The 13,887-nt window shown below is 49.8% G+C and overlaps 1 protein-coding gene across 3 annotated transcripts in view; it reads right to left on the reverse strand.

The window, feature by feature from the left end:
• The window catches only part of CNTFR (ciliary neurotrophic factor receptor), a 198,194-nt gene that overhangs the window by 161,645 nt on the left and 22,662 nt on the right, over window positions 1-13,887 (reverse strand). The window contains exon 1 of one of the 3 annotated variants that reach the window (XM_017746645.1): window positions 2,865-2,919. The exons of the other annotated variants lie outside the window; for them this stretch is intronic. The gene's annotated coding sequence lies outside the window, so the exon portion shown is untranslated. Of the gene's footprint in view, window positions 1-2,864; window positions 2,920-13,887 lie in introns of those variants that run through there. 3 annotated transcript variants of the gene reach the window in all.

Genomic DNA, 13,887 nt, shown 5'->3' on the forward strand with positions numbered 1-13,887 from the left:
GCAATCCCTGCCTTTGCGCTGCGAGCCCCGGGGAGCCCAGGGCACCCTTCTCTGCCCTCTGGAAATGGCCCAGCAAAGCAGCAACCCCGGCCATAAATAAGACTGGCAATGGGTAGGAGCAGAGCAGCCGTGGGCTCTGCAGGGACCGGAGCATCCCTGGCCAACCCATAGGCAGGTTCTGTGTGACCCAGGGCTGGCCTCAAGCAAACCCCTTCCAAGCATCCTCCCTGCCCACCACAGCGGGACCGGGCATGTCTGGGCTCACAGCAGTGCCATCCCAATGCCAGGTCTCTCCTGGTGTCTCCACATGTTGCTTTTAAATGTCAGCACTAAAACTAGCTACAGTGAGGGAATTAAATGGAGGAGGGGGAAGGGAAAAAAAAAAAAAGTAGAGAAAGACGAAAGGGAGAAGAGACAGCTCTGCTAATGAGTCAGCCAGAAATCTCAGAATCCATTTGAAACACGTAGGGCTTAATTTAACTTAATGGTTTTGTCAAACATTGGCACTCTCTTAAAAGCACAGGAGAGCTGGTAATCCAAATGCCAGTGGCTCTGCCTTTGCTAGTCACAAGAAAGCTCCTGTTCCAGTCCCCAGATAGATCCATCTGGTTTCATGCAGGCAGCAAGTACAGCCCTGGCTAATGCAGTCATTCATGAGGGTAGTTCTGTATTTACTTAGCACCGGCAGCAGCTCTGACTTTGCCCAGAACACAAAAAATAAACACAGCCACTGCATTTCTGAGCTTGTACATGTCTTAAGGCAGCTCCGGGCTTCTCCTGAAAACACGGCTGTGTCAGGGGAAGAGAGATTTGCAACTTTCCCTCGGGAAGACAAAATGAAATCTCTGACCTATGTGGACTTTGGAAAGAAGCTGGAAGAAAAAAAAGAATAGCAAACTCTCTGCTTATGAGCAGGCAGAGAAACCATGAACTGAGCTGAAAAAGCTGGTTCCCCACCCAGAGCTGCTCTCCCTCCTCTTTGCAGCAGCCCTAGGTCAAGGGCCCCCAGCAAACCCTGTGAGATGGAATGGGGCTCAACCTCATGGCAGCCCTAGCTCTGCTGCTGTCAAACGCCCTTCTAGAGAAAAAAAGTAGAAATTCCAACCTGCCATGTAAGACGATCTTCCTTTTGCAGACTGGGCCCATCTTTACACACAGTAAGGAGAAGTAGAGGGTGTTTAACACTCCTTGCCTGCCCTGATGCCCTGTTCTGGGAATAGACAGGGAATTTGGGACATCTCATTTTGGTTTTGTCCCCACTCTATGGGCACCAGCAGATGAATTGTAACACCAGGCACTGTGTGATTCAAGCCACTGAGACACAGACACACCAGAGACAGAGACCAGGGCACTCTCCTCTTTGCAATTTCAACAGTCCAGTAAGGTCAAGCTTACCTATAGGGTCTTGGGAGGAGGCTAAAACCTCGCTTTTAACCTTGCAACCATCTGGACATCAGTCACTGATGTGCCCTCTGCACCCACATTCTCCCATGCAGCAGCAGCCACCACAAACTGATGAGACCAGAGATGCTGCTGAGCTCTGCCCACCTCCCCAGCCCCATATGCTCCCAACAGTAGATCCCAGAAACCTTCCCTTCCCTAGGGCAGTCTCTACTTCCCAGCACATTCCTCAGCCCTCACTCAGAGGACCACCTCTGCCATGTACCCCAGGCAGAAGAGGGTGGTTCAAAGGGCCAGCACTAAAGGAAGCAGAGGGCTACAGAGGGAAACAAGCCCTAAACTCCAGGGGCATGGGCACATTCCCTGCTCCACATAGTGCAGGTGGGGAAAGGGCTCCAGGAAAACTCAGTGGGGGCAGTGGAGGCTTTTGAGCCTCTGCATCCCCTTAAACCTCCCCCTCCATCCCAGGATCTGGATTCCTGTTTGATTTAAGACACAAATGGGATCGAGTTTAAAGGTCTCAGCCTGGCCCTTGACTCCTTGGTGGGAGTCTTTCCACATCACAAAAACACCAGACAATTCAGCCTGATTGACAGCCTTTCAGGCAGAGGGGCCCGGAGCTGAGGGAGGGGAGGGGGCCGTGGGTCAGGGCTAAGGGGGGGCATCCAGAGCAGTGCATGGGGCTGGGAGAGCAGGGGACGGCTGTGCGGTGGGGAAAATGTTCAAGGTTTCTGCCTCCACAGGAAAAAGGTTTTTGGGAAAGGCTGAGAGGCTAGAGCATCCTTGAGGAACTATTAAGCTCAATTTAATACAGGCAAAATCCAAATTGCAGATAGCACACACAAGGGGAAAATATAGATTTGGTAGAACACACTCTTCCCTGAGGTGAGGGGGATAACAGCACACACCAGAGAAAGCAGGAAGCTGAGGACAAAGTGGAAGGGCGACCCCAGGCTCACAGAGAGGAGTCAGTGACAGGCAAGAGACAGGAGACATCAGGGATGGAAAAACAAGTGAGCAAAGCCAGAATTCAGTGACCCTGGGCTTGGCCACTGGGGCTGCAGTGAAGGCTGAGGTGGCAGCACAGAAGCACACACAAGCATGGACATGTGTCATACTCTGCCTTGGACCCCATGCCTGCTCTCCAGCTCTAGCAAAACCCAGCCCAGTGAAGGGACTTGACCAAATTACCCCTGCAGCAACAGCCAGGATCCCCAGAATGGCCAGTAGCAAAGATTAAGTGCTTCCTCACCTCCTCCACCCTTCCACTCCTCACACCCCAGCTCAGGAGGGCTGGGCACAATGGTCAGCTCCCTCCAACATGGCTCTTCCCCATTCCAGGGCTGATGCCAGCAACCTTCACGGGTCTGCAGAGCCCAGGCTTCTGCTGTATGTGGCCAGCCCCATCCAAGCCCATTCACCTTGCTAATTTTGGGAGAAGGTTCCCTTGAAAGTATTCTCACCTTGCAGTCTCAGTCAAACCCATGTTTGCCGGCCCCTCTTCTCAAGAGGACACTTCTGCAATAAGATGAGAGTCATCACTTGGGGAGACCAGGCAAGAGAATGTAAGAAGACCACAGATACTTGTCATGCAATCTTATTTATGCCCCCTTTTACACACAGGAAACCCTTTCTCCTACCTTTTTTTTCCCCCCCTCCTCTAAATAAAAGGGAAAAATTTTAAGCTGGTGCTTTAAAGCACAGCAACCGCCATCCCATCTCCATGGCTTGCCAAGAGAGCAATTCATCCTCTGTCTCTATTCTGCAGTAGGTAAAGCCCCCCCTCTCGCTTTTGTTCATCTCCCCGCTCTTTTGTCTGGCCCTGAAAGCGTTGATCACTCCTGCATGAGGAATGTGAAACTGATGTGATGTGATAGGAACAATGCTCCAGCCCCGCTCCTTGCAGCCACATCAAAGTCCCCATTTGCATGGCTTCCCCTTGCCTGCCTGTCCCCCTTTGCCCCCGGCCGTGCTCTGGCTGCTTCAGCGCCTTCATTGTCCTCCCAACTTCGAGAAGCAGCCTTGGCCTCCTGCTAAAAGGCACTCGATGGGCTCCCCATGCCTGCCCATGGGAGATGGGATCCACGGGCAGCATTTGGCTGGCAGATGTGACAGTTGCAGGTGGCACTGCTGACTAGGATGCACCAACATCCTGCTGCCTCGGTTCATCCTGCTGCTGTCTGGTACCCATTCCCCAATGGATGCTTCTCCCCACAGCACTGCCAGGCTGGGGTGGAAGGTCTAAAAGGATGGAGGGGTAAGGAATCCAGAGGTGTGGGGCAATGGGGCAGTGCATTAGCATAGAGATTAGAACACTTCTGAGCCAGTGAAGGGCACAAAGGTAGCTCACACTGAAAATACCCTGCCCTTGCAGTATCTGGGGGAGGTAGAGTCCTGCCTGTCCTTTTGGTGTAGAGGGAGAGACCAGGAGCCAGACTGTCAGTGAGGACACAGCCTGACAGCTGGACACCACCAAATCTGTAAGCACCTCCAGCCCATGCAACACCCTCCAACACTGGCAGTGGCACAGGGCCCAGTGGATGCTGCAAAAGCCACTGGAGCAGCTGGATAAACATAGTTCTGGGTCCAGGCAGCCTCCTGCCAGGCTGCTGAACACAGGAATGCTGTCACCAGGTAAAAATCCTGCTGCTACTTTGCAATGGGCAGCTACAACCCAACACTAAGCAACACTCTTCCCAAAGCACACTTCACAAGGAGTCCAGCTTGCCAGATTCCATCAGGTCAAAGGCTTTAACCCAGAAAAGGAGGCTGCTGAGAGAAAACAAACCCTCCAGCAAGACAGAGAGCCTGTCCCCCATCCCACAGCAGCTGTGGCTCCATAACAAGCCTCTGTTGACATGACAGCAGCTGGGAAGTGATCGTTTACACCTCCCCAAGGCACTGTCTGCCTCTAAGTCTAGTGGGAGCTCCAGGCAAGCAAGTTCCCATTGCCTTCAGAGGGCATCCAGGTGCTTGCTGCCAGGCAGAGAGATGCAGGCAGCACCTTGGCAGGGAAGAAGAAATCCAGACACCACCTGTGCCAGCTGTGGGGCAAGGGAGAGGCTGACAGGGAACAGGACCAGAGGAAAACAGCAATGGGGCCCCAAGGAACCTTGTAGTAGTGCTGGAAACAGGAGGGACACTGATATCTCTGCAAAACTGAGGTGCTGCTGGTACACCCCACAAGCTGAAGGATTTAATTTTTGTCAAAGAGGAAATAAACTTAGTTTACCCTCGCCACCAGGGCCCATGTAAAATTGATCTCCCATCCGTCTCATCCTGAAATATCAGGCTTCCATTCAGCCTTGACAGCAACCATAATGCTGAAGTGGTCTGTGCCACTAACCAACACACAGAGATGGCCAGCATCTGTCTGCTCAAAAGCAGAGGCTTCCAGGTCCAGCCATTTCCAACACAGCATGCAAGATCCAGGTGAATCTGTGAATCTCCAATCAAGGCTTTGAGCCCAAGCACATCTCCAGCTTGCACCTCATACAAAAGATCAGTGGTGAAGAGGGACTCCAGGTGTTTTGGCTTCAAATGCACAGAAAACATAAATAAACAGTCCAAGAGCCAAGCCTGAATCATCATCATCTGCCCAAGTAGCCTCCCTTATCTTGAGATCCCCTACCTCTTTCTTCAGTTTTTACCTGCTTTGCTTATTCCTTTATAAGCTTGTAAATGATAAGCTTTATAATTTGCTTATTATTTGCCCCCTATTCGAGTGCCTCTGCTCCTCATTTCTGGCTGGAGCTCAGCAGCCTGCCAAGGGACACAGCACTGGCAACTATTCCTGATTTATACTGATGGAGAATATAACTTCCCTTTACTAAAGTAAATAGAGTCACTTCCAAGAGGCAGAGCACAATATTTTTTTATTAATGAGCATATTTCTGCCTCAGTGCTCACCAGGGAGGCAAGACACTCAACGTGGAAGAACTAAAACCCTCTTCCTAACACTCTGGGTCACATTTGCTACACAAAGAGTCCGCTGTTGTGCATTACACCTGGCCAATGTCACTCCTGTTTAGGAAAAAAGTCTCTGCTGGAGGAGCATCTTGGGGTGTGATTAAGGAGGATATTTCATTCTGGCACTCAGACTTTTCCCTGCCAAGGTGGTTTACCTTAGGATGACACCAGAAAGGCTGTTTTGCTGTAGCTGTCCCCACACACTAAACAGAGCCCCCAGCAGTTCTGAGGCTCCTTCCTCAGGTTGGGGGAGCACAGCACACCCTACCATGCTGCCCACTCCTCTGCTGGAGTCCCACCTGGTTATCCCCAGGGTATAAAGCTCAGAGTCCACCATGGCAGGCTGAACCGGGCTGGATGCCCACCAAAGCCCATCTATCACTCCCCTCCTCAGCTGGACAGGGAAGGTAGAAAAGACAGCAAAAGCTCCTCGGTCAAGAGGAGCAGGGAGAGATCACTCACCAATTGCAGTCACTGGGAAAACAGACTCAGCTTGGGGAAATTAATGTATTTTATTACCAATCCAATCAGAGTAGAGTAATGAGAAATTAAACCAAATCTTACACCACCTTCTTCCTGGGCTCAACTTCACTCCCAATTTTCTCTACCTCCTCCCTCACAGAGGCTCAAGGGAATGGGGATTAGAGGATGCAGTCGGTTCATCACACGTTGTCTCTGCTGCCCCTTCCTCCTTAGAGGCTGGAATCCTCAGACTCTTCTCCAGCTCCGGTGTGTGTTCCCTACCAGAGGAGTCAGGCCTACACAGACTTCTCCAGTGTGAGTCCTTCCCACTGGCTGCAGTTCTCCAGCGTGGGTCCCCTGCACAGGGTCAGGAACAGACTGCTCCAACGTGCAACCCCCACAGGGTCACAAGTCCTGCAACAAATCTGCTCTAGTGTGGGCTCTTCTCCACAGGCCACAGGTCCTGCCAAGAGCCTGCTCCAGCACACGGTCACAGCCTCCTTTGGGCATCCACCTGCTGTGGAGTGAGGTCTTCCACAGAATGCATGTGGATCCCTGCTCCAGGATGGATCTCCAAAGGCTGCAGGGACACAGCTGCCTCACCCTGGTCTTCACCGCAGGCTGCAGGGGAATCTCTCCTCCAACACCTGGAGCACCCCCTCCCTCTAAGCCTTCACTTCTGCACAACTGTTACTCTCACGTACCCTCGCTCCTCTCTTCTCTGGCTGCAACTGCTATTTTTCCCCCCATTTCTTAAATCTATTATCCCAGAATCTCTGTCATAGTTGTTGGTGGGCCTAGCCATGGCCAGTGGCAGGTACATCTTGGAGCTGGCTGGCATTGGCTCTGTTGGACACAGGGGAAGCTCCTGGCAGCTTCTCACAGAAACCACCTCTGCAGCATTTGGTTCTTTTTTTGTAGCTATAATTCTGCAAACATGTAATTTTGCTCAGATGCTGCAAGGCTCTGCAGGGCGGGAGCCTTGTTCTCATGTTATGGCAGTGAGCTGTTGCAGAAGAGAACACAGGTAAGATGCTGTACACCTCTCCAGTACCCAATCTCCCCACCCCTACACACAGCTGTGAGCAAGACAGGTCAGGTCCCACTCCATCGGAAGGGTCCTTGCCAATGCTGCATCAGGAACAGGGAAGAAGTGCTTTGTGCCAGTAAGGGATACAGTGATCCCCACACCGTGCTCACTGGGCGTCACCCTCTAAAAGTGGGGAAATGCTGCAGAACCTCCTGCCCCTGTAAGCAAGGCTGGGTTTCACTCCTCCCCTGGGGGTCCTTGACCAGGAGACATCGGACCTTTTCCTCTACTCTGCCCCAGTGGTTCTCAGAAGCTCCTGGCCACCTCCAGCAAGTGATGCTGACCCCATTGGATGCTGCATCTGGAGGAAGCCCCCTTGACTTACCTTACACCAGCATGGCAGCCTGCTGGAGATCAACACCCCTAATCCTCCAGCCCATGGAGAGCCAAAAAGCAGCAAGACAGTTCAACAGACCCACCTGGCTCACTGCATCCAGTTGTCATCAGAGGCATACACAGGTGAAGAGATCTTAAATATAGCTGGACAGATGTTGTTTCAGGGCTTCCTAATTCTCTGTCCCTAATTCATTCCTGGTTTCTGCAAGACACAGTTAATTCTTGACCAGCCACCACACATGCATGTTTCTTTGCTTTCAATTCGCCCAGCAAAATCCATTTACCCTGCCTGTCTCATCTGGTTTTCATCTAGCCTACTGAATTCTCCTCCAGTGAAATAAGCAAGTTTACTGTAACACCCTCTTTTGTAAGAGCATGGTGAAAATGACAGTCTTTCTGGTACCTGACTATTTCCCTTCACAGGAGCTAAACATTGCTTGTTTTCAATTGTGAACAGTTCTGACTTCTTAAAATGCATGAAAGTACCAAGGGAGTCAATTCAACTGGGAAAGAAGTTTCTGAAAGAGAATATTTATTTACCTTGCAGCTTCCTGTGGAGAAGTTTAGGCTGGTAATTTACTAGCCAAGGCTGTGGGGGTCTGCAGGTGAACACGAGGGGGAAGCAATGCAATTGAACATCTGCCTTGTCCAGAGGCAGTCATAAGGAGCCAGAGATCAAGTTGTGGTTTAAGGTGCCTGGTTCCAAAGCCTCACTCAGTGGGTCTGCTGGAGGCAGGGCAAAAGCTCCCTCAACTTGCACAGCCCAGGGGCTTTTTTGACTTTTGGTGCCAGAGCCACAAGCCACCTTTGGATCTTGCAAAACACAATTCCAGTCCTCTCCAATATGTGTTTTCCACCTCAAGGCATCTCCTTAGGGCTTCTCAGACTGAAATTGAGGCAAAAAAGACAGAACGGAAAATGCAGACGTGTTCCTCCCATGCCCTCTGCTCCTTCCTTACTGCTTTTTGGGTGGCACACACCCATGGCAAAGATGCTACAAGACACCAAAGCCCTGTGCTAAATGCTTCCAAAGAAGCAGCATGTGAGTCAGAATGACCCTTTTACCAAAACCAGCCAGAGAACCAGGTCAAGCTGTGTATCTGCAAGCACCTGGAAAACCCACACTGTTAACTTCTGCCCTGACACCAGCAGCCTCAGAGCAGCGGAGAGTTCCCAGGGGTGCACACCAAGGAAGGAGACCATCAGAGAGCTCTCCTCCCATCCCCACTCCTGCCTAAGCAGGACAATTGTATATCTGGAGCCAGGCAGCTGACGGGAACCCAGCACGGCACACACCAAACTCTGCAGAAGGAAACCTGGCCCCTGTACTCCATTTGCAAAATGCTTGAAGTCTGATGCTTTCAGCACAGGAAACACCCAAACTCCTTACACTTTAGGATTTAATTTCCCTCCTGCAGTAGCCTGGAGTTTTCATTTCTCATCCTCTCTTGTTTTGGTTTCCTTACACTCTTTTCACATCCTTGCCTTTCTTTTTTTTTTTCTCTTTTTGGCAGCTCCTCAAGTTTCATTCTCTTTTCCAAGTTACACAAGATGAATTTAAGACTTCTGCCACTCCTCCCTACTCATTAGCAGACATAAATTAAAAGCAGAATTAAAGAGATTACTTGCAATGCCACTTGAGACACCTTCAAGCCTCTTATTGCTTTGCCATGTACTGTGAATCCTGACCCACCAAGGGACTTTACATTCAGACCTTGCCAAGTGTTTATCTACATCCTGTTAGATAGTTTTGGGGGAAGAGCTCTCATCCTTCTCAGAAATAAGGTAAGATTAAGACTTTGCTGGAAGTTTTCCATTCCTGCATCAAGTTTTTTTGCAAAAAAGTTACCACCTGCTAGGGTGTATTGACACTAAAGCACAGATATGACCCACTTGCAGGAAAAAAAGAAACATGCGACAAATGACTATTTGGTTTTTCCATGGAATTTGGACAGGATGTTACCAGACTTGTACTGGAAACAGCTACCACCTGCAGGGCCCTGGTCAGCCACAGCCTCCCACAGAGACCACAGCTACAGTGAGCAAGGGAAAATCACTGCACACCAGCCCACTGCCAGGACCAAGTTTGATTTCTACACTTCCAGGTGACAAACAGCTGAGGATCTGACGATTTTTATTGCCATGCTCAGCTGCACCTATCACCTCCCCTCTGTGATCCCCTCTGTGTGTCAGGGAAGAGGCTGAGAGAGATGCCAGTTGCTCCATGCTCATGGATGTGCTGGCATTTGCATCCAGCAGCTCAGGGACACTGTCTGAGTGCAATCACAGTTATTTCTGAAGTCTCATGTGCTGTTCACAGGTACAGCCTCTGTTGTTAAAAGCTCAGTTGCCACAAACCACAGGACACAGAGCTTACCGGGTCCTGCCTGTTCCACAACACCATTCACACCCTGACAGTCACATACAGATCCAGGCAAGATGCAAAACTGAGCTCAAGTGCCCCAGGGATGGAAGGCAGGGTGCTCAACCACCTGTGGGAAAAGAGCAGCAAGAAGAGCTGAGCATGTGTCAGGAGATATTCTACCCCAGCTGGTCACCGGAAAGGGACTGGGAGTGATGAGGACAGAGCACAAAGCCAGCAGCTCAACAACTGTCAGCTCAGAGAGCCAAGGCACGGCGAGTGCACACGGGCCATCGCTGCTGCGTAAGGCACCACATGCCTTAATCTCTCCCAGGGGAGAGAACCTCGTCCTGCCCAGACTGTTTGTGTACTCAGCTAATTTTGCTGCCTGACTTTCCACCTACTTGCTCAGCAGAAAACTGATCCTCCCACGTAATCATCACTATTTCATCCCTACCCTCGGACCCGAGGCCGTGGCATAAGCAAAACCCTGCCGCGCTGTATCAGCTGCACACCCAGTGTCACAAGGGCAACTGGCTCTCCTTGCTGTGTCCTCTTTGCTGAATCTCCTCTTCCAGGCTGAGCACTGTGTATGCCAGCACTATCAAATACTGCAGCCCACTTGTTAACCTAAATGAGCCTCCTATATCCTAAAATACCATTCCAAATCTCCTCTGCGGCTCCTACACACAAGTCAGGCTGTTCAAGCGCAGTAATATAATTAAGGGAAAAAAATGCCCTGCATACACCAGGGAGTATCCTGAACAGCATGAGCTTAATATTAGCTCTTTCTAGAGCGCAGTGAGACTATTCCTGGCTGCTGCCTCCAGTGCTGGTGGCCACACTTGTGAAAAAAAGAGGTTGTGGAAGTGGAACAGCTTCCAAAAAGAATTAGGAGAATGAATTGGGAACTGTAAAGCCTGCTGTGCAGACACAGGCTTGAGCGCTCGATTGGTTCAACTAAGCCAAGAGATGATCACGAGAGGACTTAATCACCCCCTGCAAAAGTGCAGGGAGATTTCTGCTGGCAGTGGGACTCTCCTCCAGGGCCGCCAGATTCCACACAGTGAAGGCTAAGGAGACAACTCAGCTTGTGGGTCACTGTAAGAGGGCAAACTAGGCTGAGGTGGAAAGTATTATGCCCAGGTTGACAGCTCCAGCTGCAAGCCACCCCACCCATTAGGGTCCAAGCTGTAACAGAGGAGGGCAGATGAATGCTGGAGATGCCCTGGTCCCCGTCCCTGAACCAGCCAAAAGGATGGACCAGAAGCCAACCTGCACCGCAACACCAAGGCCATTGACTGACAGCCCACCCTGAGATGTCCCTCTGGCACCTTTCTTTATCTCTTCATTTCACATGTAAGAGACTTGCCAGAGGAGAAGCCCATGTTCTCAGAGTCAAGCCAATGGTTATTTGGAAAAAGAGAAAGCAGATTATGTTGCTTTTAAAATGCAAGTCAGCTATCCTCACTGGATCAAGGGGAGGATCACTTTGGACAAACCAGCAACCCTAAGAGGTCAGAGCAGGCATTTCATGTCTTTCTCCATCACTTTGAAGTCTCCCTGTTCTTCCGTTCCTGCTTCCACATTGAAACCAATTTTGTCAGGGAAGCTCTGCATCAGACACAACTCTAAAAATCATCTGCAACACCAAAGCCTGGTCTTCACTCCTCCCTCCAGCTGCAGCTCATTTCACCTTTAAGGCAAGGCTGCCCAGGATGCCTCTTTGAGCTGAGTAATAAATGGCACGGATCTTTCACGCTGGGGCTGTAATCCCATTTCAGAACTACGTCCTGGAGCTGAACATGCATGTGAGAGAGAAGAGACATCATACCACTCCATGTGGCGACAGGAACAACTCACTGGGAGCCCGTATTGCCCCTCAGACTGGGGCATCCTTTGCACTGTCAACACCCCTGGCACCAGACTACCTTTTTTTTTAAAGCAAAGGGACACAGTTATTTACATTCCATCATTAATTCCCCTAATGCCCTGAAGAGTATTTACTGAGGTTAGCCAAGCATTTGAGATGCTTGCAAAGTACTCTCAAGCTTTCCTTAATAGCTATTTCTGTATAGTTATGTTTTGTTCCCAATCTCCCACATATCTCTTTGGGCTTTTTCAGTCTTGCTAAAGACAGGTATAAAGAGATGGCAAGGATCTCAATCATTTGAGATAGGAAAAGAAATTGGTGAGAAAACAATTCTATTTAATGGACCTATTGTCTCCCCTCTATCTTCTTCTCCCTGGCAGTACTGTGAAAAACCCTTTCTCCTTCAGCAGCTGGAAAGGCTGACATCATACAGCTCAGACACTTCCACACCGTAACTTAGAGATTCATCCCACTGTGAACTCAAGAGCATCCACACTCCCCTCTGGCATCCAGCAGCATCCTTGCAGAAAAGTTTTTAATAGCTGTTCTTCCCAGGCCCACAGAAATCCACATATGAGCATATTTCATTTTCTTTCCCTCACTGTTGCATGTCTTCTCACAATTTTTTTCCTTTCCTGGTTCTCTCCCTGATGCAGTTCTCCAGGGCCACTTCACACCTCCCAGAGCCTCCCATTTTAAATTCCACTTTCTACTTCAGTTTCCCCAGGTACAGAATTATTAACCTAAAAATGCAAGAGGGCAAGATATTCTGGGGATATAAAGCTTCCTACAACCTCACAGCGAGAACCCTGCCCCAGGCATTTTTTTCCCCACAAAAGTCCTTCACTGTTTCATCACAGCTTTCCCATCACCTTGTCCTGAAGGCAGCTAGAACCAATAAAAGTTGTTTGGTCACCAGACTTCTGTGTGCTTGCAGTGCTGCCACTCAACATCAGTGGGGTCAGTGCTGAGCCATCTTGTCCCCACCATCCACTTGCAGCTGTGTCTCTGCAGCATTCCCAGAGCAATCAGCCGGGACAGCAGCTCCAACACCACTCACACAGTGAGAGGCCCTGCCTGGAAAGATTTAGAGCCTGTGCAGATACAGTAGGAGGGGGGAAGAAAAAACAAAACAAAACCAGGTCTGGAGAGAGGAAGGCAGCTAGTTGCAGGGCAGTGAGCAGAGCATGCTGTGTGCTCCCTCTCCACTGCCTGAGGTGCTCTTCTGCAACCATTCCTGCCTAACTGGTGGAGGTTGGAGCACAAGTGTGGCTTCCAGGCACCACTGCAAAGAAACCTCCGTGAGGAGGGAAGGGAGACTTGAAGCACCAGCCAAAAAAGGGTGTTGAGGTTTTGCAGGAACTGTTACCCACCCTTCACCTTCAGGGACACTTCCTCCCCTTGCCACAAGTAACAAGCACAGATAATTGAAGGAAAACATCATTTCCCAGAGCACTTCTGATCTGTATTATCCATGCTCATTACAAGCTGTGAGGTGCATTCTGGTCTCCATCAGCTCCAAGCAAACAGGAAAGTGCAGCACAGGGGTAAGGGGCAGAACTGATGCTGGGAATGCACAAAAACCAAACCAAAACCACTTAATAGCTCTTGAAGGACTGGCAAAGACACATGGGCTTGTGCTCTGGCCAGGATATCAAAGCCCTAGGGCATTTGCACAGCCCAGGTTGCTTCCTTGAGCTTATGCAAGAGAGTGGATTTAACTGGGCAGTCCTGGGGCATCAGAGGTAGAGTTCAATTCTCATCTATATACTTGTGTGGATTTTGTCCTGCCCTCCTTTAGGTTGCCTCCTAACCCTGGCAACAGTACCTCACTGGTTAGTCTAACAGAAAGATGACTTGGAAAAAGGAAGAAGTATTCTTTTTTTTTTTTTTTTTTTTTTTTTTTTTTTTTTTTTTTTTTTTTTTTTTTTTTTTTTTTTTTTTTTTTTTTTTTTTTTTTTTTATCTCACAGTCTCACAGCTCCTCCCCACTTGGAAAATTTTCAAAAAGGTGTTCAGGGACCACGTTTTGCCAGCTCACTGCAGAAAGGCCCTATGCTCAGCAGCAAGGCATTAGACAAACAGCAAAAAAGCAGATAAACAAGAAGACTTAGAGGGAAAAAAATTTGTTTTGGCATCACATTCAAGGTCCCTTTCTCCAGAAGAGCCATGGAGATCCAGAAGGGATGCTGCACACAGCCCCTGTACTAAAATCAGACTGCATTTTTTCTTAATAGCATTAGTCTCAATCAAGGAAGCAGAAGAGGCCTGGCCAACCTGGACAGAGGGTAGCTACATATGGAACTACCCCCAGCACTGCTGTTTTCCTCTGAGGGATGGTGGGATGCACAGATCTGGAACCATCACCCACCTCCGAGTCATCTCCTGCAGCTGC

The sequence above is a fragment of the Corvus brachyrhynchos genome, unplaced genomic scaffold (assembly GCF_000691975.1).
Source record: "Corvus brachyrhynchos isolate BGI_N302 unplaced genomic scaffold, ASM69197v1 scaffold139, whole genome shotgun sequence".
NCBI classification, from domain to species: Eukaryota; Metazoa; Chordata; class Aves; order Passeriformes; family Corvidae; genus Corvus; species Corvus brachyrhynchos.